Source organism: Mya arenaria, chromosome 11 (assembly GCF_026914265.1).
Source record: "Mya arenaria isolate MELC-2E11 chromosome 11, ASM2691426v1".
NCBI classification, from domain to species: Eukaryota; Metazoa; Mollusca; class Bivalvia; order Myida; family Myidae; genus Mya; species Mya arenaria.
The window spans coordinates 4,738,486-4,763,109 of NC_069132.1; the positions used below are offsets into that span (position 1 = coordinate 4,738,486).

Consider the following 24,624-nt stretch of genomic DNA (forward strand, 5'->3'; position numbering starts at 1 on the left):
CTTTACTGTGCTAATATTTTTGGCTGATACAGATTTTATTTCATTGAATTAGAATTAAAACAAGATTTTAGACGAAATGTGAAAAATTGCATTGTATACAATGTTGAAGTCAAGAAAATTAAAATACATGATGTCTTAACCAGCTTAGACCCAGTCTAGCTTGCATGAAAGTTGAAATTCCTGGGTATGTCTCAAGTTTTAAGTTTTGAAGTCAAACAGCTTAAATGTAACCATATTCAAGATAGATATTAATTATTGGGATCTTAACATGCTAAATTGTTAATCAACTTACATTCCAGTATAACAGGCCCAGGTGCAGATGACCATAGAGTCAGGTATCAACAGCTCCAGGGCGGGATGACCCAGCGCGTCACGTAGCAACAGGTCCAGGTGGGGATGACCAAGCGCATCAGGTAGCAACAGGTCCAGGTGGGGATGACCAAGCACGTCACGTAGCAACAGGTCCAGGTGGGGATGACCGAGCGCGTCACGTAGCAACAGCTCCAGGTGGGGATGACCAAGAACGACACATATATCCCGAAATTCACACTGCTGTAGAAAAAAGGTAATACAACTAATAACAAAAGGTTATGGTACCAAGCGAGATATTAGTCATGTTACATAAAACTTCTTTGAAGCATACAAGCTGAAAATTAAGCGTTAATATGGTAGCGTTGGAGCTGTTGATCCAGCATTAGCTTTTTTTGACAAACTTTTCTGTCCTATTATGATATTATTGATCAATGGCACCATTAAGTACAATCCCTTCCCCCCCCCCCCCAAACTCTGTTGATAAACTTTCATAGCATGTAACATTTCCAAATTTAACACATCCTCAGCCAAATAGTTTCACATTTTTAGTTGAGAATCAGGAAAAAGATGTTCGTTAGTTAGTTTTCTGTGAATTTGCAGTCCATTTTGTTGGTCCCAATGAAAAAAGTCAATAAACATTTGCCATTGTATTTCAAATTTGCTTGGCAAGGTGAGTACTCTAGTACTTTTTTGTGAATGCCCCTTTTGAGAATATTGTTTCTTAATAATTTTCTTAAGGACGTGGGATATATCCATCATGAAAATTACAGGTTGTGATTTGCATGGACTTGAAGATATAAATGACTTTCGTTCAGTACCAAGGCAAATGTGCATAAATGAACGGTTTGATTGAGCCCCATCCATGCATGTGAACAGAACTTTAAATCCAGGTATGCAGGTGGGCAACTGCCCTCCAAAACAGTGCATATATCTCTGAAGCTTGGACAGTGTCAGTCACAAAAAATGCCAAAGGGAATCTGAATCCATTCAGTCCTAGGAAAAGCAGCTGTAGAACATGTGTTCCCATTGTCTTATTGCTGGATCCTTTTCGCAACTTGTTGCAAATGTCTCCTTCTCCACTTAAGTCTGTGAATCCAGAAATTTCAAGGACATTCCCATTCTTTTCCAACTGTATAACTGTAGGTTTTGTACAGAAAATTCACTTCGATCTCACTACATTTTATTGGTTGGATTCGGGATAATAACCTAAAAATATAATGAAGTTATATGTAATAGATCATGTTCAAGGCCTGGTTTATGGAATGTTTGGCATGTTAATTCCCTGCAGTACATGCTGCTGGGCTCGGTGTGTTCCCACTTTCCCAACCGCTATTTTTTCCTATAAAAATTGAAGTTGGTGTTGGGGGATTTATTGTTTGCTGTAACAATAGAGTTGATAGGTGGTAATTGACAAAAGTTGCTATACTGTGCTGAAAAAGTTGTGTTTCTAAATTTGAGAAAGTTGTACTGAAATTTCATAAAATAACACAAATATAGAGCTGGTTTTTATTTGCCAGAAATGCGAAAAGGCCCAGGCAATGATATGTTAATGGCGGAAATTTTTAAGAATTCTTTCAAGATTTTTTACCCATATTTGCTCAAATTGTATAAAAGAATGCTTGATAACGCAGAATACCCGTTATCGTGGGGAGAGGGTAAAATAGCACCAATTTTTAAAAGTGGTAACCCGAGTGAATCAAAGAATTATGGGGCATAACGTTAAGTAACATAGTAAGTAAGGTGCATATCAGATACTCTTGAAGAGAATGACAAAATGGGCTATCAATAATGAAAAAATAAATAGTTGGCAATTTGGTTTCCAGAAAGGAGAATCAAACGTTGATTGTATATGTGTCTTGGTTTCTACCATTGCTACAACTCTATGATAAACAAAATGATAGTGAAAAACTGCATTGCATTTTTGTTGACTATGAGCTAATACAAGAAAATGTAAGCTCTAAAATAATTATTTCACTTAAGGAAATGTTTATATAAGAATAATAACTGGAATAAAACACAAAAGCGATAAGCACAGCAAGCTTCATAGTCTATGCATAATCTGTCAATTGTATTCAGCCAATTGCAGTTACCTATAAAATAATTCATTTTTTTCATAGCCTAGTGGCACCAATACCTTACTATTTAGCATAAGTATGCGGTTTTCACGACGGCAAAGATGTTGAACTGACACATACCAAAATAATTATGTGTGTAACAATCAATTTTTTTTATAAAGTTTATATTGCGAAATAGGAATGATTCCAATGAAAATATAAAATTGCTTTATCAAACCTAAGAATTTCATCCCATAATATACAAACAGAAATAGGTAGATATACTAATACTAACCGGCAAGAAAGAATATAATTATTGTAACATGAGTGTGACTGAGGTTGAATACCATTTTCTTATAGTTTGCCAAAAACACATAGAGCTTCGGAAAAAATATTTTAATAGCTTTTACTGTAGCAACTTACAAAATTCGAAAACATTACGATTTCTAAATGCCTTAATTACATTTGCATGTTGTAACAGAAATAGAAGTTAAATGGGTTTTTATCATTTTTGTAAACGTGTACTTGTACTACTGATTTTCATTCTATGTAATTTGTGTATGGCTATGATGTTGTCACAACATTAATGCTCATAACATTTATCTTATGTTATGATATTTTATATTTCTGTCATTTACCAATATGAATCTTTAATCTGAATTATTATTGTTAACCTTACATATTGACAATTTGTATTTTATCTATACACAATTTAAGAAACATTGAACACAAATGACAAAAATATTGTTATATTCTAGAATAAGTATGAATTTAAACAGAACGAAACAAGAATTTTGAAATTAACAACAGTGAAATTATATACTGCAAGAACATTTGTACAAGTTTTTGTGTGTAGTTCTTTTTTTGTTGAATAGTAAAGAAAATACACGTAAATTTGATGTGCAAAGAGATAATTGGTGAAAATTGGTAGGTGCGAAAATGGGAACAAACCCTGGGCTCATAGTGGTGGTCCTAATTGCCTTAGTATTGTTAATTGGCTTACTGGCAACTGGGGCTATTTGGGTTGACACTTTTACAATAGATAATCTCATTATTCCTCTGTAATATGACCTCTTCTTTTATAAACAATATGCATTAGCTATCAATTTTAGTATTTGACAATGAGAATTAATTTTAGTTAACTGAAAGTTTAATCAATTAAAATTTTCACATATTATTACTATTTATTTATTTATTTTTTATATATATATATTATAATGCATAATTAGAAAATACGTCCCTGATTAAATATTTAAATTATAAACTTATATAATTAATAATAAGACAAGTATAACTCTGAACTTATCGCGTCCATCAACACAGAAGAAAATCAAGCACTTGAGATTCATTTTCCTGAAGGATTTGACCTGGGAACCATGAGACAAGGGCTAAAAATTGAAAAAGAAGTAACAACTTCACACAAACGATTGAATGAAATTGTTACTTCCATTGATGAAACAAAATTGCAATTTTTCACAAAAAAGCTGCTGGTAAAATTGGGAATATTTGCAAAAAGCCTCCTGGATAAAGAAAGTAATAAAGCTTTAACTACTAATTCGTCTATTCCTGAAAAAAATCTATCAACATTTTACAGTTTAGTCCATAAATATAATACCAGTGCAGAATATAGAATGCACTGTTGGATTCTGTTTGAAGAAGACAACTTCTCAGATGAACACATGATTATCTGTTACGGAGTACTTGAATTTGTAATTTTTTTTTACATCAAGCAAAAGGTTGACTTGCTAGGTATTAGTTCTGGACATGTGTCTAGACGGTATGTTACAAATTCGCCAAAATTGTTTTCAACATCAGAAGAGTGTCATAATTTATATCATGAAGCAAAATGCAAAGTGAATATAATCAATATGTTGAAAGAGGATGAACATTACTTAAATGAACATTCTCAATATCCTGAGTCATTGTTGGATAATCAAAGAATACAATAGGTTTCACGCTCACTGATAAATGTATCAGACAGTTTGTATCAGTTTTTTCATATCCTTAACAGAATCTCTGTTACATCTCATTATTTATGAGATTTTGCTGAAGTTTGGAAAAGACTTGTATGCCAAATGCTATGAGCAAGTTTATAAGAATGAGAAACTGTGCCAAAACTTCATTGATATTGTTTCAAAGGGATATTCTAGTGAACGTATTCAAAAAATGGATGCAAGTACTAATGAAAGCTTTTATGTAGGTGATATCCTTGATGATATTGTGTTAGAATCATTACAGATACTTATTGTATATAGAGACCTTGTGAACAAGTTTCTGCGAGTGCTGGTAGCTCAGTTTAGAAAAGATGTGAAATCATCTTGTAAATTAGATAAAAGAATGGCACATCGCAAACAAATAAAGGTGTCTACATCCGGGAAAAAGCTCAAGCTAAAACAAAAGCAACCCTCTCCAAGCCTTCCGGTGCCTTGAAACATAAGAAATCTAGCAAAGGTCAGACGAACCTTGCGGACGAGGAATCAGATGAAGATAAACATGAACGTGCTAAAAGATTGAATCGTAGTCAATCATAGAAAGATAGTGACAAAGGTTCAAGTGATCAATCTTGCGAACAAGAACCAAAACCAGGGCCATAAAATGAACAGTGTGACACTCTGAATGATAGTGAAATGTGCCCAAAGTGTAATGCACACAAAGATGATGAGTTTATACAGTGTGACTCTTGTAATGCTGGTGGCATCGAAGATGTGCCGGGTAACAACACCACAAAAAGTGGTGTAAATATCAAAAAGACAATGTGCAATGGTTTTTTAAAGAATGCACATGAGCATGAAAAATTTATCTACTTGTAATAATTATTTCATTGTTCTGTGAAAGCAGCGATTAAAATTTGCCAAACAGCCTAGCCGGAATGAAAGAATATAGAAAATAATTTTTCGGGCTTGTAACACTTCTCAATTTTCTTATTAACTATGAAGTGTCAGGCATGAGTGGTTTTTTTATTAGAATATAGACATTCATGCATGTGCTTTGAAATTTCTAACACTGTAAAAGGGCAAACATTCATTAATGCTTATTTATTGTGAAAGTTTTATGTGCTGAAAATATATAAAAATATGGCTGTTATTTGTTTTCATGGCCTCATATGCTCATATCTGTGTTTACTCTTTCTGATAAATTTATGTCAATGCACAAACTGAAAAAAAAACTATTGTGCATGTTCACTGTATTGTGTTTTTTATTTTGCAAATAAGGTTCCCAGATTCAAAAGTGTCATCTTGTGGGAGCGGCGAAGTCATCAAGACCTTTGACCTACTAACCCAAAAAAGTTCAACTCGTCTACTTAACATAACCGTTATGTACATACCAAGCTTGAAGACTGTTCACATAAAGTAGTTTGGTCACCTCGACTTCGTCTTTTTACTAATGGACCCCAAAACAATAGTGGTCATCTACTGACCATGACCAATGTGTATACCAAGTTTTATAATTGTGAACAAAGTCGTTTATAAGTAATTCGTAAACAAACGGATGATTATTCCAAGAGCAAAGCTGGTAATGAATTTCGAAAATATTTTGAAAAAAATCAAACTAATCTTCTAAAATATATCGGGGGGAAAAAGCATCACCCAAATCAACTGATGTATATAGACAGTTTAACATGTCAATGGCAGGGGCGTAGCGTTAAGGGTGGGGAGGGGGGTCTTAGGTGGGCACTCTTGTTTGTCAATTTTATGGACATATATTGTAGAAAAACAACAACAACACAATGCACCATTTGATAACACACATAGGCAAAATGTTCAAGGGTGTACCTCTACCTACCCACATTTATATTACATGTTTTGATTCAAAAGTGTCACCCCTTTACACCAAATAATGGCAAATTCTGGACCACCTATGGTCTCACCACACCTTAAGCATGTATAAAGGCAAGATTCCATAGGCATAGGGGTTTTTCTTTTTCTTTCCCCTATATATTAATAAAAATAGGATATAAATCGAGAGAAACCCCTGTGCAAGACACTAATACAGTATTGATCAATATTTAATAAAACTACAGCTGGCCAGTAGCTACTGGTATGTGTTTCTCTTGAGTTATGTAAATCACTATATTATATTGCAATAATTTACTATTATATTTAGTAAAACTGGTAAAATTTTAGTGCATTTGTAAATCAAAATATCGAGAGGGACCTGACTTGCGGGGAAATAAACAGTCACATTTGTAACCTTTCTGTACCAGATATGGATGTTACAAGATGTTAAATAAACTTACCAGTTCACCAACATATTGACGAGAAAATCGAAGAATACTCAAAAAATCGAATTTACAAAAATACAAGGGACAAACAAAGTTTGTTTTGAAAACACCGCCGATACAAATTTTGACAGCTCTTATGTTAGCCCGGCTTACGCTACCAAAAGGTACCAGCGCGTTTAGCACATTGGGAACCATAATGTTTACGGCGGTGTTTTTTACAATAGCCAATAAATTAAAGATTATTTTTTTCGAGAGAAACTCCTGTGGTTCATAACCTGGGCATTTCTTTTCGTACCTTGTTGCTATGCTAACAGAATAGGACATTAAATAAAAGTAAACAATTTAGTATATTATTCATTATTTGAATCACTTTTAATCTTAAGTTTACTTAAGTTAATATCTTTGTTACCCTTAATCAGTTGAACTTAATGTGAAAAATACAAAGTAGGTAACAAAACAATTCTTTTTTGATTACACGTATACTTGGTTTAAAGCCCCAGTAAATTTACATTTTGCTGACCGTTCCATGGCGGTCCATAACACTCCTTGATAAACGACCCTAGATTGTTTATATTATATATGTATTGTCTTGTTTACTGAGTTTTGTACCGTTCATCCATGTTTCTGGTTTGTGATTGTTTGTTTTTGTGTTCTATGTCTTTGGCGAATACCCTGTGCTTTTGAACGGGGTTTATGTTTACACCTTCGACTACTGAGCTTGTTTATGTAGATTTCATATACATATTAACAACCTGATCAGAGAAATGTTTATCACATGGCTTTGATCTCGCCAATATAGTTTACAGTGCAAGGATAATTGTCTTTTTTAGTTTTTACATAAACATATACGATATTAATCAATGGTAAAACCTTTAGTTATATACACAGAGTTGAAAAAACGTCAGGGAAACATCCATTTTAAAGTTACAATTCATATATCTTTTTACTGGCATCAGCATATATTATTTAGGTTAAATAGTTATGCATCATGCCTTCCCTAAGCATATTCCACAAAATTAGATCAGAACAGGTTAAAACAAAAACAAATTTTGGCTCTTAGCATCTTAACAGCATTAATATCATTTCAATGCAATAAAAATAACAGTAAGTAGCTATCAATATATCCAATGTCTGAAACAGGATTGATCACCTTTTCGTAACATTTTTGCTTGTGCATAGATAGCTTGGGTAAAGGTGTAGAACTTTCCTTTGTGTGGCGATTAGATTGTCCTGAAAATGACATCGTTCTCAAATGTCACATATGCCGGAGGAAATTTGCTCACAGTGCACATCCTTATGCGCGTTGTACCTTTGTTTAGATATTGAGATTGTTTTCAAACATTTAACTACGGACCAATATTGTAAATTAACAATTCGACTAAACAAGTTAAAAACAGCGATGACAACAATGTCATGTAGATACTTACTTGAGAATGAATGTATTCACTTGAGGACGCAGAATGGGAATGAAATATATAAAAATAGATATATTGGCCATGATGTTTACCTTTTTGTAAAACAAGGCATATTAGTGTTCCGTTTATTACTGACAGTGTTGCAATTAATATTGCCCCCAATCGTTATTAAGATCGCTTTCAAAATATATGCATACAAATCAGTAAGTGGCATCGTTCCGTTTCCGCCGGCGACGAAGACTCAAGCAAGACTTGCTCCGTAAACTTCGAACAATGTTTTTGTTCAGTTTCTACACCTGAAATAAAAGTGTCCAAGCATTTAGACTAAGCAAAATTTAAGTAATCCTCGTTTAGATTTGTAACACTATTAATAGATTAAATAATAATTTAGATTTGATAAATCATAAGATTGTCATATTTAATTTCTTTTTCATATTTTTGATAAAAATGTAAGCCTACTTTATTCTATTTATCGTCATTTGTAGATATATTTTGTGAAAATAATTCTAAATAAACCAAATTATTAACCGATAGTTGCACAACTGAAGATTATCATTATGCCTTTTACATTGGACACCAAGTAATATACGCAATAAATAACCAATTCAATTCTTATATTTACACAGCAAGATATTTTCTATCCTTACAAAAAAAATTGAGTCGAATTTGTGATAGAATGAAATTTTTGAATGGCTGTTTGAACAACCGCATTGACGACAAAGCGAATGACGTCTTGCTTTTTCGCAATAACTCGTGGTAAAACGAGCGTGCTCGTATACGTCTCTAGACAAAACATTATGCAGTCAAAAAGATGTTTGGGGCGTATTTTGTAGCCATGCCTAGTTTTTAATTCAGATTGGAAACAGTCTAAAGAATTTCTTTCACCGTAGCAAAATTTATGCGAAAAGCTACAGAAACAAGCTCAGTAGGAAAAAGTTTAAACATAAACCCGGTTTAATGGCACTGGATAAACGCCAAAGACATATAACAAACAATCACATAGAAGAACAGCACAAAACTCCACAAACAGCACACTGCATACATACTATATACAAAAAAACTAGGTATGATTATCAAGGATTGTTAGGTACGGCGTTGGAACGGTAAGTAAGTGCAAGATGAGTGTAAATATAGTAATTTTGAACACAATTTATAATATGTTCCATGATCGTTTACCAAATTCCTATACTCCATACATCCCCACAAATAGCATGCCCGTTGACATTGTCATTTTCCTCTGAATAAGTGATGATCCAAAATAAACAAGACAGAATATAATACGTGTTTAGCCTATGTATTTCCTATCGTATAATGTTATGCCAAATGTGTTTGTATTGCCCATTTCTCTAAACGGCAATTTTCATACTCGGTGACGGCAGAGAGAGCCTTGAAAATGACGAGGGTAGAATATTTTAAACTTCTAGCACACCGGATAGGCATTTCTGGTGAATTCACTCGTACTGGAAAATTCCATCTGGCACTCCATGTCAGATGAGTCCCGAGCTGTGACGTTATACTTTTACCTTTATGTAACCATACTTATAAAATTTCAATAGATGAATTCCATAAACATTAACTTGACAAAACAAAACAACCCTTAAAAGACGTCATACTGAAGAAACTTTTTGATGTATGAAGTACTAAAATTACTTTGCGTCATGACGTCAATAATCATCAACGCACGCGCTTTTTTCGTGAAATGTACAAAAATGCGCTCTTCTTTGAAGGTGATACCTGCAAATGCCACTTTTTACACCCACATAATTTCAGCTGTGTAACCTGGTCTTTCAAGGTCTTACTTTGAAGGACAACATCTTTCATAACATCACCTCCGCCCTGTGAACGACTTGGTCCACCGTCTTGGGCTTGAATCAAAAAATGTTGTTGGCCTTTTCAAACCTACTCTTTGTATTATCTCGGTGTTTTTGTCCTTCAGCATGATTATGAATTTGTTTTACTCCATTGTTTGCACACTGAATTGGGTTGCAACACAAAATCAACTATATTCAGAGTTTTGGTCTTTCTTAAACAATGATCCAAGTTGATGTCTATTAACATCTGTTTGTCATCCAGGCACTTTTGAATTTTGTGCGTCCATGTGACATTTTTGTTTGTCACAGTTTGTGACTACAGATTGATAGACCTATAATGATAGTGGTATCAGTTAGTCTCATACAGATGCAAGTTATAACATATATGTAAAAAAAATCATAACACCCACTTTCAAACACCATCAATGAAAACTTCTAGACTTTGACATTTACTTGCAATCTTCCAGATAGATTTTAAATTTCACAAATCTATTTCATTGCAGTGACTGCTATGTCACATGTAGTATGTATGAATAGGCACTATTAACTGTAAGAATGGATAATTCAATTATAAAAGTATTTCATGAACTATATATGCATATATTATTTTCATTATTATTATTATAAACATAATTATAACTAGTATTAATATTATTAATTTATTATTATTAATAATAATTTTCATATCATTTCCGTAACACTACTATCACTGCCGTTACAATCCCACAGGTTACGGAAATGAGCGTTACGGTAATGATTTATTATTATATGTACCCCCTAAAGGGCCCCACCATGCTTTCAACAATAAAAAATGTCATGTATTTTCGAGGTATGAAATGAACAAAATACTTGACGCTAACATGTAAATGTAATTAAACCTCTGTTGCATGCAAATGGTAAACGGTTATGATACGTCTTAAGTGTACGCAAAAAGTAGTTGTGTACGCAAAAAGAAGTTGACTTACCGATCCATAACTCGGAAGGACTCTTCATCTGTTCATGAAAATGCCTCTGAAAAATTCGCGCATTTCGAAACAATGTGTGACGTTAAAAAGTATAAGAATCCAAGGAAGGCAAAATAAGCAAACAATTATTTTACTAAATTGTTACGGAATTCATTTTACTCTGAGGGACATTTATTTTGTAACAAAATAAAAACTAGAAAATCGGTTGTCACAAAAATTACATACTTCTTACGAAACAGACGTCACATATTATTTGTTGTCTCTATTATTTATTGTATTAGTTTTGTTATTGTAAGATTTACGCCTATTAAATAGGTTGGGGGACAACGCATTATTGTCCATGTAACTGACATCAACCAAATATTATAACCTAGAAATAAATCAGTTAAAAATCTTTTTAGGTTCACATGTTAACATCTTTTAAAGATAGAATAATCATAAAACACGTTAATGATTTGTATTTTTTCCAAAGTTACCAAAGGCAATATTCAGGGGATACATGGGTGTTAGAAAATAATACAATGACCCATGTTTGCACTGTGCTGTTCTTCCATGTTTCTTTTATGATTTTATGTTAATTGTCTTTGGCGTTTCCTAGTGTTATTAAACCGGGTTCATGTCTAAACATTTTGCTACTGAGCATGTTTCTGTAGGTTTTTGCATAAATATTGAGTATTATTATATTTGCAATATTTCAGCTGAATTGTTCAAAAAAAAATTTCAGCACCCCATACGAGACAAAATTGGAGCAATGATAAAATCAAACAAATGTAAATGAACTGAAATGGGAATGGGAATATTGAGTTTTTCGCAACTTTTGAATAATTGAAAACATAGCTCTTCTTGCTTGTTCAACTAATCTTTTCTTACCTTTCATTACCATTATAATTAACAAGTTTTACCAGATAAAAGAATTCTTCAACACACTGTAGTATTCTATATTTTATTGTTACAGAAAAATTCTACATTATTTTTAACTTTTGATTTACTAAACAGTACTGGGCAGTTGCCTAATTCCGGATTTGCCTAACTATTCGGAAATCGTTTAAAAAGCATTTCGGCGACCGTGATCAATATAGAATGATCACAGTCTACGCAACAGACCGCCATAGCAACAGTGCAGCTATGTGAGTTTAACCCCAAAATAAATACCTCTTAACTTTCGCTTTCCCAAATGTCAATATTTAGTCACGTGGGGGATAACGTCACACAGCGCGAGCTTTTATATTGAGGTTCGACAGGGTTATCTTTAAACACTATACCTTATATACAAAGTTTATGACATATCGTCCATCACGAAATTCAATGCCAAAAACATATAAAGTAATTAATTGACGATGCCATTGTTTTTGTGTTGAGCAGCATTTACGTGAAAACTTTTTGATTCTTTGATATGGCTTCTCTATTTTAAGAAATAAAGCGGATTTCTCGCATATTTTTTGAAGCAAGGGAGTTAACCCAATAACTCAATGTATAAAATTTACAATGTGTTGTTTCCCTTGTAAAAATGCGCTCTAATTGATGTTTAATTTGCGTTTTATTTAGATCAGTATGTCTTACCAATACAAGAGTTCATACAGTAATGATGACATGGACCTGGCGATGTCTGCCGTTCGCAGAAAGGAGATGAAATTAAAGGAGGCATCATTGCAATATGGGGTGCCAAAGTCAAGCTCCACGACCATATTATGGCAAAGGATGATAAAGTGTTAAGCAGTAGAGGGAGGAAACGCGAACTTAGCGATGACGGCGAAAGGGCTCTTGCCAACTACCTGACATACATGGCCAACCAGGGTGTGCCGGCCTCTCGTCCAATTGTGAAGGCGAAGGTTATTAAAATCCTTAATGAGTCTGGTATGCATATATATATATATATATATATACATTGGATATGTCTAATATTGGTCTAAACTGGTGAACTATTTGTATTTCTTTCAAGAACCATTCAAGGTATCATCAGCAATTTTAGAGGTGGTGCTACCACTGTGTATCCACTGCGAGCACTGAAACCGCTGTTGGGTAACGCGTAACAGTCCCAATCAATATTTTATGGGAGTGGGGCAGGTGGTATCATAAATGTTGACATGTTTTAAGCCACAACCTACGCTATCTCTATATCAAACCATCGTCTTTCACTGGTCGTGAATTAAATATGATGTATTTTTCGCATCAAGCTATACTGTTTATAATGAGTATCACCGTATTGTTTTGTTGCTGCTGGGGCTTTTACCGATGATGATGATTATATAAATATCAAATATCGCCGCTTTGAAAGTAAAAAACAACATTATACAATGACAAACATTTATAGGTTCAGCACAAAGAGTGAACATGATCACCGGGCCTACCAGTAAATGGTTTAAAGGCTTCTTGAACCTCCACGGGCTGAGCAACAGAACTGCAGAAGGCATTAACGCCGCCCGAGCGTCAATGTCCACCGAGGCTGTCTTGAATGAGTTCTTTGATTTTTATGAGGCAGTGGTGGACAAGTATGACATAAGGAACAAGTCCGAGCAGGTACCGTCGTAAAATCATTCAAAACAGACAGTAACTGATGTACATATTTATAGCTTGTATTTTTGTATTATAAGGTATTATTGTAACGTGCGACGTAAACAAATACCAACAGATCCCATCAGAGAAAAGCATGCTCGACCCTGGGGTCCGCTGGTCTTTATATACACTAAATTCTCTATTCACACAGAACCCAGGCTTTGCTAATTTGCATATTACCATACCAAGTTAACATACGTACTATGAACGTACTTCCGTTTATAACGGAATGTTATACTATGCACGCAAATCCGCCGCCTATAGCGGACCGTTACATTATTATGAACGCACACCCGCCGCCTACAGCGGACTGTTACATTATCAAAGATTGCATATCGGCATGTTTAATTTATGTAATATATCAATTTAAACATGTGAGTTTTTTTCAACAGATCTTTAACTGCGATGAAACGGGTTGGACGGGGAAAGAAAAATCTACATCAAAGGTTATTGCGCCCAAGAACGGACATGTATTCAAAAAGAAAACAGTACCAAGTGGACACATAACCGCACACGTTTGTGTCAGTGGCAGTGGTCGTTTTCTGCCTTCGCTGGTGATATTTCAAGTATGTACAGTAGCATGTATAATCTTGCATAATTTATATAACATTCGCTCTTAGCTAAAATAATGACAGACATAATAACCATACATATAATTCGTTTTAATATCCGCATGAAGAATACGTTGATATAATTTCACAGGATTGCGTTCCACATCGTAAAATCGAGGATGTTCCTGAGTCATGGTTGTTTGCGGCTAGTGACTCCGGGTTCTTGAACACAGATATTTTCCATCAGTGGTTTGTGAAGTGCTTCATTCCCCACTGTGCGAAAGCAAGACCCGTGCTGCTAACCATGGATAATCATGGCAGTCATGTTTCCATCACTATCAAGGCTGCAATTGAAAACGACGTAGTGTTGATGGGATTCCCTGGACAGACAACACACATCCTTCAGCCTTTAGATGTTAAGGTAACATTACATTAGTATTTGTGGTGCTATCTTAATGTTGTCATGGCGTTTTGGTTTCAACTTGTGTACTACACAAGTTTACACGAGCTATGTATAGTAATTTGTATCTTTTACAGAAACCTATATACTAATATGCTTTCAGGTATTTGGGCCACTTAAGTCGCGATTTGTTACCGTGTGTAGCCATCTTGGGTACTCTTGCTCAGGTGTAACCTTGGGGAAATCAAAGTTTCCTGCAGTATTACGACATGCCATAGAACAGGCGACACCAGCTTCGGTTCAGCGAGCTTTTTAAGTTACTGGTCTGTGCCCTGTTAACAGTGAGACGATAGACAAATCCCAGCTGATTGAACCAATGTTCGCAACCACAGGCGAAACCAGTGGTTAGTTGACCAATCCAGTTCTTCTATAATTAAGATATTGATTTCGTTTTTTTAATAGATAATTATATATCGGTCCACCCAATGTAGCGTATTTGCATTTATTCTGCCATAGCACAGACAGCGAACCAAGTAAACAACAATTTCCAAGTTTAGCTTTATTGGTGTTTAGTACGTTGTGGTAAAAACTGAAAATACACAAATACAGAAATATAACACGTGGGTTACATTTTAAGCAAAATATCGAAAAAACATTATAATATGTAGTTCAAAAACTAAATTACCAAAAAGATAAAACATTGAATAATTCTAGTTAGTATCAACTTAGTTCTGTTCGCATGGTATATGACACTAAAATACTTGAAATCTTGGTGTGAAAAATTTGGGTACAAAATTATATATCAGTCTTATCAGATTTTACTAAAAATACAGAAGATTTCTTAATAAAACACATATTCTTATGATAGCTTAATAGTAAAGAAATAAGAATACATACACCAATGTGCTTTAAATACTGGCTAAACTTAAAAAATCAGCAGAGAAACGGCATGGTCGCCGTAACCAAAACTTTAACTGTCAGAATGGAAAGATCGTTATCATCAAGGTTACATTCCACTAATTTTCGTTAGCGGAGACGGGGAAGCAACACAGCATTGAATTACCTGCAGGTTTTAACAATTTCATGAAGCCGAAGGAAACTGTATACGATAAGTGCATGATAAAATATGTCATTTCCAGAAACACAAACTAACGTGGCAGGGGAAACATGCCCGACATGTGGGAATTACACCACTAATCCTTTGGTGACAAAAGGCCTGATCCCAGAGAGGTTAGCGAAGATCCTTGTTCCGCCACCTGTCAAGCCACTAGGGGATATGCCAATAAAACGTTGTATTTAAAAGAAATGGTCATCATTCAACCTATATATACACTATATATATATATATATATATATATATATATATATATATATATATATATATATATAGTGTGTGTGTGTGTGTGTGCGTGCGTGCGTGTGTGTGACCATTTATAAGACTGGTATACATATAATAAATGCGTGTTAAATGCATCCAATTTCAAATACTTGTTCTCATTTCCAAGGAAAAAGAAGAAAAAAACACTTTTTTAAATGAAATAAATTGATATACGCACTAAGATGTATAAGTGTTTTGTAACCTTATACGATAAACTTTATACAAGTACCTCTTCCAGGGCCTCCGCGTTTATTTTCGTCACCTAACTCAAAAAGTGTAACGTTTCTACTTTCATAGCATCAATAATGCATTAATAATCGCATTTAAATGTGTTTCACAACAAAATACTCGAGTTGGATTACTTTTTAAAAGTAGCAGATTTGTACTTTCAAAATTTTAACAAGTTCGGAAAAATGCATGGTTCGGATAGGCAGGAAATACGCATACATATACTTCGAACAAGAATAAATTAAATACACAGGTAAAACATATATATTCCATGATTTTCATTTAACTAGCATTTAAATAGTTGTATAATGACTTAATGATGTTTAGTTTGTTCTTTAAAAAAATCCGAATATTTAGGCACGGAATGCATGTTTTCGGACGCCGTTTATGTCCACATTTCGTTCAAAAAAATTAATAATAACCAAATTGAATTTCTTTTATTCTTTTTCAACATCGGTTAATAAAGGACCCAACATTGTTCAGTCTTAATTTCATGTATTTATGTTCATAAATTTCGGCAATATCTTAAGAAAACCTCAAAATTGATCCGGAATTAGGCAACTGCTTTGTAGAATCAGCCAAAGACGGTTTTAAAGACACCATAAATTTAAGTTTGATTTTAAAGGACTAACACTAAGTCATATACAGAGGTGCTATATTCAGGAATTTGTTTTAGGAATTTATCCTCTCAAACTAGAAGGCAAGTATTGCAGTTATATCCACGATTTAGATAAGATTAAAGTAATTCATTAGTGTATAGATCTGCCCATCTAACTGATGAAAGCATTTGAAATTAACGAATATTCTTTAAAAAAACACCATTAAAATCGGGATGAAAAATACTGTTAGCAATCAGCGATTTATAACTACTATTATTGTATTTTGATACAATTTTATTATGACCATTGGTTTAAACAATATTTATTTCGATATAATATTTACAATAAGTTTAGTTTAACAAAATTGAGCATAATCAACGTTAACAAAGACCAAATATGTAATGCATATAAACAACGAACATGTTAATTATGCACAAAATAATGAACAGATTATGAGATAAAAAATTGATTTATGATATCTAAAACGTCTTTTCCGTCACAAGTTCACTGCGAGAGCTGATTTAGTTTACGCCTGTTGATATTCTAGCAAAAGTTTTCAACAGTGCAATAAAAATATTGTGCATATGATGGTGAACAAGGAACATCTGGATCTAATGAAGAGTAATCGATTCTTTTCAAATTTAAATCGTTATGTGTATCATAAAGATAATGCTAAAACTCCAATCAGTCTTAGTAAAAAAAAGGTTTAAAACTGTGTCTTCATATAGTTTCATAATAAAAAGCACCATTATACTAAATCCCGGAATAAACAATGCTCAATCTTCCAAAACAAATGATAACCTTAAGTAAAATATTGATATAAAGTGACTCTGAAACATTCTGAGTGAAACAAACGAATAAAAAACGGTTTTAAAGATAACTTGAATCTGCATTTTTTTATATTAAATCGATGGACAAGTTCTTATCTCAAATTTAACTTTGAGTACCCCAATAATCTCGTGTTAATACATATGTTACTATATATAGCAAAGGGGGTTGTCACGGTGTCAGGACTCTATATTAGGGTCAGTTGGGACCAAATCTAGATCCAGACCCCCAAAAAATGTAACCACCCTTATTTATAGACAAGGGTTCCAACTCCAAAAATGCCTGTTTTCCCAAGACTTTAATTAAGGCTATTTTTTAAAGAACACATTACGATAAATTAATAAAACTTATCATTATAACATAGCCAACAAATGCCTCTACCAAAAACATTTACCGGAAAAACATTTGTTCACGCATATTTCCACAATCGTCACACAACCTGAGAAATATAGTCCAGTTTTGGTTAGTCCATCGAGAAGTCGCAACACCATTTTTCGTCACTAAATCAGTACTTGACGCTAGTATCCGGGTTAATTATCGATGCGATTCGTTAAAACTATACATAAATTGTTAATCGAACTACGCATGGTGCACACATATTGTCTTAATCCATCATACTAACGTAAAATCGTTTTTCTTTTACTTTCACCATCATTTGAGTTGACATTTTACTCAGCATTACATCATCAAAATATTTGTAACAAGCTAATTCATTGGTTGCTACTGGTTCCCGTCTTGAAGACATCTGGTAACACAATAAGCGGTAACAACTGATTTCAGCTGAGCCGACGTTGGTTCCCGATTTCGTCAAACCTGTAATATTGAGAAACGGTATAAAGCCAATTACGCACACGTACACATGTATATAAACAATAACAGTGCGTTATAATCGTTGCCTCTAGAATGAATCAACTTCAACAAGCAGCAATTGACATTGCGCTCGAAGGTCATAACCTATTTTTGCTAGGATCAGCGGGTACTGGGAAATCTTTCGTTGTAAATGACATTTCTAAACAATTAAAAGCAAGGGGAAAAACGGTCCAAATTACTTGTTCAACGGGCATTGCCTGCAATTTTTATAAGGGAAATGCATGCACGATTCACCAGTTCACTGGCATATCTGATGGCCATTATGGACCTACTGAAAAGTGGATGTTATTGACAACATAAACAAGGTTGATACTGTCATTCTTGATGAGTGCTCAATGATTAGCGAACAAGTGTTTAACACTATTCTCCAAGTTTTTCAAATGAAAGATCAATCTGCTGTCTTTGGTGGAGTTCAAATCATATTTTGTGGGGATTTTTTCCAACTTTCACCTGTCGCCAATACATCCTATGGCGACACAGGGAAAAATGTTTCCAGTCAAAAGACTTCAAATCAGTGTTTCCTCACCGTGTTATTCTTAAAGAAACAATAAGGCAAAATGAGGAAAGTTTCATTAAGGCAATAAATGAGATCTCTCATGGAAGATCATCACATGAGAGTAAACAATTTATTTTGAAATTAAGCAGGCCACTAACAGTACAAGAGGGGTCAAGAAGTATAAAACTCTTTTCAAGAAATGATTATGTAGATGATTACAATAGGAAATGGCTTAATCAATTTTCCCGGAACAATATTTGAGTTTCAGTCAACTGACACTGGAAGAGCAAAAGATCTTGCCAAACTTACTGCTCTTCGGCTATTATGGATAAAGAAAAGCTGCCCAGTTATACTTCTGAGGAATTTGTCTAAGACTCTTGTCAATGGACTGAGTGGTTACGTTTGTGAAGTAGATGATTCTGAACCAGTTATAAATTTTCCATCAGTGAACCTGGTAACAAGGATATCCAAGGTCAAATTTACAGGTAAAGCCTTCCTTGAAGATGTTAAATATTGGCTGTTCGTATTTTTATGTTTGCTTATAAAAATGAAAAACTTTAACTAATATTTTACAAAATCAAAGCTGCACTCTCACAGATTGCACGTTTTGACAACTTTTTTTAAATATTTTGTCTTGGAACACTCCAATTTATGCGAAAATGCATAGAAACCAGTCATTTCTATATTCAAGTTCAAATATAATGGTTTATTTATTCATTTTTCTTAAACCAATAATAACACTTTAAGCCATAAAACATTATTTCTTTAACAGAAATAGGAGAATCTGTGATCTGATGTTTTGTCAGCAGAGTTTATCACTGGTTTGCAGATATTTATGGACAAATTTCCTCATTCTAAGACAAAAAATAAATAAAATTGTAAAACAGTATATCTGTGAAAGTGCAGCTTAAAGACAAATGTATAGCATTCGGACAATTTTAAGTCTCCTGAATAAGGAATCCCAACAATCCTAATAAATTCTAACGTAAAATCGTTTTTCTTTTACTTTCACCATCATTTGAGTTGATATTTTACTCAGCATTAAATAATCAAAATATTTGTAACAAGCTATTTCATTGGTTGCTACTGGTTCCCGTCTTGAAGACATCTGGTAACACAATAAGCGGTAACAACTGATTTTAGCTGAGCCGACGTTGGTTCCCGATTTCGTCAAACGTGTAATATTGAGAAACGGTATAAAGCCAATTACGCACATGTACACATGTATATAAACAATAACAGTGCGTTATAATCGTTGGCTCTAGAATGAATCAACTTCAACAAGCAGCAATTAATATTACGCTCGAAGGTCATATCCTTCTTTTGCTAGGATCAGCGGGTACTGGGAAATCTTTCGTTGTAAATGACATTTCTAAACAATTAAAGCAAGGGGGAAAACGGTCCAAATTACTTGTTCAACGGGCACTGCCTGCAATCTTATAAGGGAAATGCATGCACGATTCACCAGTTCACTGGCATATCTGATGGCCGTTATGGGCCTACTGAAATAGTGGATGTTATTGACAACATAAAGAAGGTTGATAATGTCATTCTTGATGAGTGCTCAATGATTAGCGAACAAGTGTTTAACACTATTCTCCAAGTTTTTCAAATGAAAGATCAATCTGCTGTCTTTGGTGGAGTTCAAATCATATTTTGTGGGGATTTTTTCCAACTTCCACCTGTCGCCAATACATCCTATGGCGACACAGGGAAATAATGATTCCAGTCAAAAGACTTCAAATCAGTGTTTCCTCACCGTGTTATTCTTAAAGAAACAATAAGGCAAGATGAGGAAAGTTTCATTAAGGCAATAAATGAGATCTCTCATGGAAGATCATCACATGAGAGTAAACAATTTATTTTGAAATTAAGCAGGCCACTAACAGTACAAGAGGGGTCAATGCGAATAAGGAATCCCAACAATCCTAATAAATTCCATTTTTTATATATGTAAATGGGTTGGGCGTGCCAACACTATTAAACATTTATTGCAGTTTAGGAATCAACAAAAGCTCGGTTTTTAATGTTAATGTTTGTAATTTATCACATGATGATTGACTTTTTAAAATTTAGTTTATAGGCAGGAGCTGAATAAAGACATAGCTGTAAGGGAGCAATATCCTCTGAAGCTTGGATTTGGCATCACCATCCGTAAGGCACAAGGGATGACATTGAATAAAGACATAGCTGTAAGGGCGCAATATTCTCTGAAGCTTGGATTTGACATCACCATCCGTAAGGTTCAAGGGATGACATTGAATAAAGACATAGCTGTAAGGGCGCAATATCCTCTGAAGCTTGGATTTGGCATCACCATCCGTAAGGCACAAGGGATGACATTGAATAAAGACATAGCTGTAAGGGCGCAATATACTCTGAAGCTTTGATTTGGCATCACCATCCATAAGGCACAAGGGATGAATTAACAAGGTTAGCAAGTTGTTTGAGATTTAGATCTTTTTATCCAGTGAGTAATTCAATTCAGACAATCCTGACAGCTTTGAGGTACACTATCCTCCTCCTAATCATGAAGTCCACAGTTTGAGTCCCAGGCGGGGAACATACAAATGGACAATCGGTCATGGTTAGACAGAGTAAGCAGACTAGAGAGTGATTTTAGTCTAATTGTGTCATGGATAACAATGAAGCCATGTGCCATTTAGTATAATTATCTATACTGGGCAGTTGCCTAATTCCGGATCAATTTTGAAGTTTTCTTACAATATTGTCATAATTACTGAACATAAGTGCATACAATTTTAAAAGAAAAATGTTGGGTCCTATATCAACCAAACTGGAAAAAGAATAAAAGAAAAAAAACAACAACAATTAATTATAATATAATATTCAGTACGAAATAAGGGCATAAACGACGACAAAAAACCTGCATTCAGTGCCTAAATATTTGGATTTTTTCAAAGAACAAATTAAACATTATTTAGTCAATATACACATATTTAAATGCTGCTTAAATGAACATCATGTATTAAATGTTTAACCTGAATATAAATTTTATACTTCTCTGAAGTATTTGTATGTGTATTTTTGGCGTATCCGAACTACTAATTTGTCCGAATTTGCAAAATTTTGAAAGTTGGAATCTGCTTCATTTTTGCTTCGTTTTCATATCAAATGCTGCACAACACAAAACAATTACATCGTCAATTTATTTACTTTATATGTAATTGGCATTGTATTTCGTGATTGAAGATAAGTCATAAACATCGTATAGTAGGTCTAGTGTTTAAAGATAACCCTGTCGAACCTCAATATTTATAAAAGCTCGCGCTGTGTGACGTCATCCCCCACGTGATTAAATATTGACATTTAGGAAAGCGAAAGTTTAGAGGTAATTATTTTGGGGTTATACTCGAATAGCTGCACCTTTGTCTTGTTTCTGTTGCTACGGAGGTCAGTTTTGTAGACTGTGATCATTATATATTGATCACGGTCGCCGAAATGCATTTTAAACGATTTCCGAATATATAGGCAAATCCGGAATTAGGCAACTGCCCAGTAATTGGTATCTTCAAATAAAATGTTATATACCTTCATGTATTTCAGTGTTGAGGTTGACTGCAGGGATATATTCAAGGCCGGTCAGCTAGCTGTGGCGATGTCTAGGGCAACTGCATCTTCTGGTCTCCGAGTGATGAACTTCAAACCCCGATATATCATTCCCCCTCCACAGTCTGGTATGAAGTTCATGAACGAGCCTTTCCTAGCCACAACTCCAGATATTAGTTGTTGCAGAGCTGTAAAAAGGTATATTTTTATTTGAAATGCATACAAAATGTACATAATATCACAGGTTGTATGAAATAAATGTAATGCAGTGCAATTATTTGGGGCAGAATCGCAAAGATTGTCCACCTCTCAACACAGAGGGACTCCGGTTCGATCCCCGGCTTAACAAGAATTGTTCATGTGGCTTCTTAAATTATATGGGCACTCATCACTGTCTGTTTGGCTCAGGATAAGGTCTCGTGTCACGGAAAATTGAAACAATGTGTGATGTATTTTCAAGGAGCTGCACAGCACCGTTAAGTATTTGACCTTTTTCACCTAGATAATTCTTATATTGTTTTATTTAATTCAACATTTCATTATTTAAAACTTCTTCTGGTGGTTTCTCATTTTTAGCTCAGCCTAGTGTATCTGGAAATATATGTTCATTTGTCAGTTTTCTATGTAATTGCAGACTGTTTTGTTGGTCCCATTTGTAGGCGGCCAATGACATCTGCCACTGAATATTATAACCATCTGGTAAAAGTAAATGTCTAGTAGATTTTGCTGTTAGACCACTTTTCATAATATTATTACGGATTTGTTTTAAAACACGAGAAACATCCATTGTGAAAATTACATCCTGTGATGAATATATATGCAAAAAGCTACAGATACATGCTCAGTAGCAAAAAGTTAAAACATGAACCCGGTTTAGTGGCAATGGGCAAACGCCAAAGACATAGAACACAAAATCACAAACAAGAAACATAGAACAGCACAAAACTCTACATACAGCATAGTGCATAAATACTATATATATATAAATAATTGGTATGTTTATCAAGAATTGTTAGGTACCGCCTTGGAACGGTCAGTAAAATGTAAAATTACTTGGGGTTTAAACCAGTTTATGTGCCCAAACCTCACTCTTATCCTAACAATTCTTAATAAAGATAAAACGCAAAAGGTAAATCTTATCAAAGTATGCATTAACTTGAGGAAACTTATCAATAAAACAGATAATAATAAAAAACGAAAAGGTAAACCCCAATTACTTCAATGATTAGAGATCCCAACTCTATCTGCAGACGGAGGGAAACAATTCAGAGCACTTAATGCAAATACTTTTCTAAGATACGATGCAGTCATCGTTAGAAACCAAAAACATCACACACAGTCTGCCTCATAAAATAAAAGGTTTAAAACTGTGATCATAGAGTTTCATAATAAAAAGCATCATTGTACTAAAACTGGGAACGAATAAAGAAAAACATTATTAAAAATAAAAGCGACTTGTATATATTATGCTATTCTCTCCTTCCAAATGATTTGAAAACGTATGATATTTGAAGAAAAATAAGTCACAGCCAAAACACTCGGAGTCAGTCAACACGTGTTGGATTATGTTGTTTTGTTGAAGTTGGATTAGGCGACAAAAACTTATAAATCAAATATGAATTTTCACCAACACAGAGATGCATAAATAAACGATTGCACACTGCACCGTCCATACATGTGTGTAACACTTTAAAACCACAAGTCTTCAAATATTGAACAGATTTCCAAAATAGTCCATACAATTCTGATGCTTGTACATTGTCCGTAATAAAGTGTGCGAATGGGAATCTGAAGCCTGTGATACCCAAGAACAGCAGCTTCAGATTATGTGTGCCCAATTTTCTGCCACCAGACCCTTTTCGAAGTGTGTTGCACATGTGCCCTTCTTCACCGAGATCCTTGAAGCCTACTAACTCTACTACGTCACCATTTTTACTGATCTGTAGGTCACTTTGGATTGACATCTCATCAAAAATCAGCCCTCCAGTCATCTCTTCATCTGGTAAATTCCTTCTTTTAGCCTCCTGTAACATCCACTAAAACATTGACTGATCAAAACCAGGTTCCTGTTAAAGTCTATTTTTATACATTATTAAAGTTGAAGCTGATGGAAGTACTAAAATCTTTGAAGAAACTAGTATTTCATAAATATGAGGGCTTCTGTTATAAAGTTCGAGGCATGTACCAATAAATGATTTTGACCATCTTCTCCCTCGAGGGTCACAAGAAACATCTTTGGATTGTTCTACGAACAAACTGACCAGTTCAGGGTTGGCATGTTTCAGTAGATGTTTGATGCGGACTATGTTGTCATCATCTTTGTCATCAGCAGATGGATTTCTATTTTCCTTATCAGGAGATGAGAATGTCAT

At 34.3% G+C, this 24,624-nt stretch overlaps 1 pseudogene; it reads right to left on the reverse strand.

Moving 5' to 3' along the window:
* Nucleotides 1-288: 288 nt before the first annotated feature.
* On the reverse strand, nucleotides 289-24,624 carry LOC128207819 (uncharacterized; annotated as a pseudogene).